Consider the following 7,097-nt stretch of genomic DNA (forward strand, 5'->3'; position numbering starts at 1 on the left):
ATCTCTATCTCTATACCTAAAATAAACAGACAGTCAGTTGATAGTGATCTCTATCTCTATATCTCGAATAAACAGACAGTCTGTTGATAGTAATCTCTGTCCCTAGAATAAACAGACAGTCAGTTGATAGTAATCTCTATCTCTATACCTAGAATAAACAGACAGTCGGTTGATAGTAATCTCTATATCTATACCTAGAATAATCAGACAGTCAGTTGATAGTAATCTCTAACTCTATACCTAGAATAATCAGACAGTCAGTTGATAGTAATCTCTATCTCTATACCTAGAATAATCAGACAGTCAGTCCATAGTAATCTCTATCTCTGTACCTAGAATAAACAGACAGTCGGTTGATAGTAATCTCTATATCTATACCTAGAATAATCAGACAGTCAGTTGATAGTAATCTCTATCTCTATAACAAGAATAAACAGACAGTCGGTTGATAGTAATCTCTATATCTATACCTAGAATAATCAGACAGTCAGTTGATAGTAATCTCTATCTCTCTACCTAGAATTATCAGACAGTCAGTTGATAGTAATCTCTATCTCTATACCTAGAATAAACAGACAGTCAGTTGACAGTAATCTCTATCTCTATACCTAAAACAGACAGTCAGTTGATAGTAATCTCTATCTCTATACTTAAAATAAACAGAGTCAGTTCATAGTGATCTCTATCTCTATACCTAAAATAAACAGATAGTCAGTTCATAGTAATCTCTATCTCTATACCTAGAATAATCAGTCAGTTGATAGTGATCTCTATCTCTATACCTAGAATAATCAGACAGTCAGTCCATAGTAATCTATCTCTATACCTAGAATAATCAATCAGTTGATAGTAATCTCTATGTCTATACTTAGAATAATCAGACTGTCAGTTCATAGTAATCTCTATCTCTATATGTAGAATAAACAGACAGTCAGTTGATAGTTATCTCTATCTCTATTCTTAAAGTAATCAGACTGTCAGTTGATAGTAATCTCTATCTCTATACCTAAAATAAACAGACTGTCAGTTCATAGTAATCTCTATCTCTATATCTAGAATAACCAGTAATAACCATAGTAATCTTTATCTGTATATCTAGAATAAACAGTTAGTCAGTTCATAGTAATCTCTATCTCTATACCTAGAATAATCAGTCAGTTGATAGTGATCTCTATCTCTATATCTCGAATAAACAGACAGTCAGTTGATAGTAATCTCTATCCCTAGAATAAACAGACAGTCAGTTGATAGTAATCTCTATCTCTATACCTAGAATAAACAGACAGTCGGTTGATAGTAATCTCTATATCTATACCTAGAATAAACAGACAGTCAGTTGATAGTAATCTCTATCTCTCTACCTAGAATAATCAGACATTCAGTTGATAGTAATCTCTATCTCTATACCTAGAATAATCAGACAGTCAGTCCATAGTAATCTATCTCTATACCTAGAATAATCAATCAGTTGATAGTAATCTCTATCTCTATACTTAGAATAATCAGACTGTCAGTTCATAGTAATCTCTATCTCTATATGTAGAATAAACAGACAGTCAATTGATAGTTATCTGTATCTCTATTCCTAGAATAATCAGACTGTCAGTTGATAGTAATCTCTATCTCTATACCTAAAATAAACAGACTGTCAGTTCATAGTAATCTCTATCTCTCTATCTAGAATAACCAGTAATAACCATAGTAATCTTTATCTCTATATCTAGAATAAACAGTCAGTCAGTTCATAGTAATCTCTATCTCTATACCTAGAATAAACAGTTAGTTCATAGTAATCTCTATCTCTATACTTAAAATAAACAGAGTCAGTTCATAGTGATCTCTATCTCTATACCTAAAATAAACAGTCAGTCAGTTCATAGTAATCTCTATCTCTATACCTAGAATAATCAGTCAGTTGATAGTGATCTCTATCTCTATATCTCGAATAAACAGACAGTCAGTTGATAGTAATCTCTATCCCTAGAATAAACAGACAGTCAGTTGATTGTAATCTCTATCTCTATACCTAGAATAAACAGTCAGTCAGTTCATAGTAATCTCTATCTCTATATGTAGAATAAACAGAATAATCTAGAATAAACATGATCTAAAAATGAACTGATCTTGAAATTGTGTCTTTCTGGGGCAGATCCAGAATTTAATCAAAGGGAGTAGTTTCTGAAAGGGTTATGTCCACATTTTGGGCATGGTTTGTTAGCAATGAGTACCCATGCTTAGTGAGGTCTTTACATGGTGAGTGTAGGTACAGTTTATGGGGAGGTACCCATGCAAAATTGACCCTTAAGGATCATTTTGTTGATAGTAATCTCTATCTATATACCTAGAATAAACAGACAGTCAGTTGATAGTAATCTCTATCTCTATACCTAAAATAGACAGTCAGTTGATAGTAATCTCTATCTCTATACTTAAAATAAACAGAGTCAGTTCATAGTGATCTCTATCTCTATACCTAAAATAAACAGACAGTCAGTTCATAGTAATCTATATCTCTATACCTAGAATAATCAGTCAGTTGATAGTGATCTCTATCTCTATATCTCGAATAAACAGACAGTCAGTTGATAGTAATCTCTATCCCTAGAAGAAACAGACAGTCATTTGTTAGTAATCACTATCTCTATACCTAGAATAAACAGACAGTCGGTTGATAGTAATCTCTATATCTATACCTAGAATAATCAGAGAGTCAGTTGATAGTAATCTCTATCTCTATACCTAGAATAATCAGACAGTCAGTCCATAGTAATCTATCTCTATACCTAGAATAATCAATCAGTTGATAGTAATCTCTATCTCTATACTTAGAATAATGAGACTGTCAGTTCATAGTAATCTCTATCTCTATATGTTGAATAAACAGACAGTCAGTTGATAGTTATCTCTATCTCTATTCCTAGAATAATCAGACTGTCAGTTGATAGTAATCTCTATCTCTATACCTAAAATAAACAGACTGTCAGTTCATAGTAATCTCTATCTCTATATCTAGAATAACCAGTAATAACCATAGTAATCTTTATCTCTATATCTAGAATAAACAGTCAGTCAGTTCATAGTAATCTCTATCTCTATACCTAGAATAAACAGTTAGTTCATAGTAATCTCTATCTCTATACTTAAAATAAACAGACAGTCAGTTCATAGTAATCTCTATCTCTATACCTAGAATAATCAGTCAGTTGATAGTGATCTCTATCTCTATACCTAGAATAATCAGACAGTCAGTCCATAGTAATCTATCTCTATACCTAGAATAATCAATCAGTTGATAGTAATCTCTATGTCTATATGTAGAATAAACAGACAGTCAGTTGATAGTTATCTCTATCTCTATTCCTAGAATAATCAGACTGTCAGTTGATAGTAATCTCTATCTCTATACCTAAAATAAACAGACTGTCAGTTCATAGTAATCTCTATCTCTATATCTAGAATAACCAGTAATAACCATAGTAATCTTTATCTCTATATCTAGAATAAACAGTCAGTCAGTTCATAGTAATCTCTATCTCTATACCTAGAATAAACAGTTAGTTCATAGTAATCTCTATCTCTATACCTAGAATAAACAGTCAGTCAGTTCATAGTAATCTCTATCTCTATACCTAGAATAAACAGTCAGTCAGTTCATAGTAATCTCTATCTCTATACCTAGAATAAACAGTCAGTCAGTTCATAGTAATCTCTATCTCTATATCTAGAATAAACAGAATAATCTAGAATAAACATGATCTAAAAATGAACTGATCTTGAAATTGTGTCTTTCTGGGGCAGATCCAGAATTTAATCAAAGGGAGTAGTTTCTGAAAGGGTTATGTCCACATTTTGGGCATGGTTTGTTAGCAATGAGTACCCATGCTTAGTGAGGTCTTTACATGGTGAGTGTAGGTACAGTTTATGGGGAGGTACCCATGTAAAATTGACCCTTAAGGATCATTTTGGGGTCATTAAAGGTCATTTAGGGTCATATTAGGAAAAAGTAAGTTTACATTTACGCTTTTCATAAATTTGATTATAATGGTTCATTATATATTACAATTTACATGCAAACTATAGGGAAATATGATCTAAAAATCAACTGATTTCGAAATTATGTGTTTACTGTCTATAACATATGTTTAGAAATAATTAATGGTAGCTTTGTTAGAAATGGGTACCCATGCTTATTGATGTTTATACAGAGTAAGGTTTATGGTGAGGGTTGGTATCCACGCAAAATTTACCTGTATTGAGATCTGTTTAAAGGGACATTCCTGAGTTTGCTGAGTAAGATGTTTCCGACTAATAAAATATTTCTACGATTAAACTTACATATTAAATATATTTTCTTGTTTAGAATATCAGTGTCTGTATATTTAACGTGTTTCTGGTCGCTTAATATTTGTGAAAAGCCCAAACTGGATTTTGTTTTCAAATAATTTCGTACGTACGAAACAAAAACATATTTTAGGAAATAAAATGAAATTTAACCTAGTACAAATATTGCAATGATCAGAAACACGTTTAATATACAGCCACTAATATTTTATGCAGAAAAATATATTTGATATGTAATTGCAATCGTTAAAATGTCTCTGTTAGTCGATAACATCTTAAAAATTGCAGCAAACTCAGGAATGTCCGTTTAAGGCAAGGTTTATGGTGAAGATAGGTTTTCACACCATTGTAACATTTAAAGGTAACTTTAGGGATGATTTTAGATGTCAGTGCAAGTCAAACTCAATATTTTGGTTACATTGTTTTAATATCTATGAGAGTAGGTTTTTCCTAAAAAAAAGTGTTGTTTAAGGTTTACTCTTGGTTATGACTAATTGATCAGTATTTATTGCAATATTCATATAAACTAAGAGGAATCTGGAATTAAAAATGTGTTTATTTGACAATATTCATTTCGTGTGACACATCCTTCCCCAAAAATGTTAATGCAGGTTTTAGACCACTATCGGTTTGTAGAATCTTAACATGTACCAATATGTATGGTTGGATATAGGTCTTCCCACATACAACTCGGTGGCATCCTTGCTAGGTGGAAGTATTTCAGAACTTCAGGGTTGGTTTTTTAATAACCTTAACCTGAGTGTTAATCCCAACATCTGATTCAGTAACTCCATACACGCAGCATACATATACCTCAGTTCAGGAGGTCCACAACAGTTCCACTCTTTAAGAATGGCAAGAACACTGTTGGTTTCATTAATAATTAATGAAACATTGGAACTACACTTGTGTCGAATGAATGTCACATCTATAATATTGCAAAATTTACCCTTCTCTTTCCTACTCCTTAGATTTTTGTTGTTTATGTATTGTTTCTCAATATGAGTGTCAAAGATAATATCTTTTCTGGCGGAACCATCAATCTTTGACAAAACTATGTTGACAAATGTGTTTGCAGTTGGTTTGTTCAATGCATAGATCAGAGCATAACCATCCATGTAAAGCCTACAAACTATCACTCTACGTAGCATTCCCTTGCCACAAGTATTATGCCAATTGATCATGCAGGATCAGAGTAACAATGATTTTTGTTTTCTATTCAATATTCTATGGGGTTACATTAGTTTGTAAGTATGGGCTCATCACTGGATATGGTTGAGGATCCAAAAATGGCACATTCAACTAGATAGGAAATTATGACGCAGCTATATATAAACAATTTTTCATCCTAGCATGAAGCATATTCTCGAGTTGTGTTTGAATGCAGACAGATACACAACACTATTAATGGTTTGCTATCTTGGTCACCCTAAAGACGAAGCTTTGATACCATTTGGGTAGTCATCAAATACTGGGCAGGACATACTCCACTTGAAACACGCTGTCACGGATCGCAGTAGACATTGTGTATTTTCTGAGCAGGTGATAATTTGTATGGTGAAACGGAGGCATTGATAAAGCCAGGAAGGAGAGAAGGCTCTGGAAGTGTTTCCACCATCAAGAATGCCTCAGCTACATTTGAAAAGAAGTAATTTCTAAACATACTTTTAAAGCATTCCATAATTTGACAGTATTCTACGTCCTGCTTAAGGTGATTGGAAAATAATTCAAATATAGCAAAACAAGGCAGATATGTATGTCAGAATACACATGTACTGCAATCCAGTGCTGCTATCTATCAGTATAGTTATATGGCAATTGTTCATGTCGAATGATTACTTTAATCATAGAAACCAATTAAGACATACCATTTTAATTGTTGATAGAATAAACAGTGATATTGTCTTTAATTAGATAATTACATTATATCTTCACTATTGATGATATTCAACCACCACCATCACCCCCCACCCCCCCACCCCCCGCAAAAAAACACAAAAACACACAACAACAAACAAACAAAAAAACAACAACAAAAACCAAACAAACAAAAACTAAACAAAGAAACCAAAAACCAAACAAACAATACTAATAATTATAATAATAATATTAATTTTCCTTAATTTGTGCCAAATGATCTTAACATGACGTGGTACCTACCCTCTTTGTAAACATTACCCTATATAACATTAAGCATGTGTCCCCATTTCTACCAAAACATGCCTGAAAATGTATTTGCCTAGTCGTTTGGAAAGACAGATGGGATCTGTTTAAATCCCCAATAATATTATATGAAGCATATTTTATTTCATTCTACACCAAAACCAAAGATTAAGCAAAACATATATGAATTTATATTTCATAGTTTTATTCATAAACATCTTTCGAACAATTAGTTAACTTTAAAATATCTTTTGACTTTATTCAGGTTGAGAAACAGTCAGTTTAGGTAGTATTTCTTTGTCTTTGGGTAGTGGCTGACAGAGGAAACAATTTCGACATACCATTAAAAACATGCACATTCCAAGCCAACGCACAGGTTTTTTTTATTTTTTATAACTACTATACCAATGCAAATTATAAGAGCCGGTCAGTTTGTAAGCATTGTAGAGCCAGTTATCTACATACAGTATCTGGAAGAATGTATCGCACAAAATTAGTATTGTAAAATAAATGCATTTTTTGTTCCAGATTTCCAAGTTACATACAGTAGAAGAATGTATCGCACAAAATTAATACTGTAAAATATATGCATT

Source organism: Gigantopelta aegis, chromosome 8 (genome assembly GCF_016097555.1).
Source record: "Gigantopelta aegis isolate Gae_Host chromosome 8, Gae_host_genome, whole genome shotgun sequence".
In the NCBI taxonomy this organism is placed as follows: Eukaryota; Metazoa; Mollusca; class Gastropoda; order Neomphalida; family Peltospiridae; genus Gigantopelta; species Gigantopelta aegis.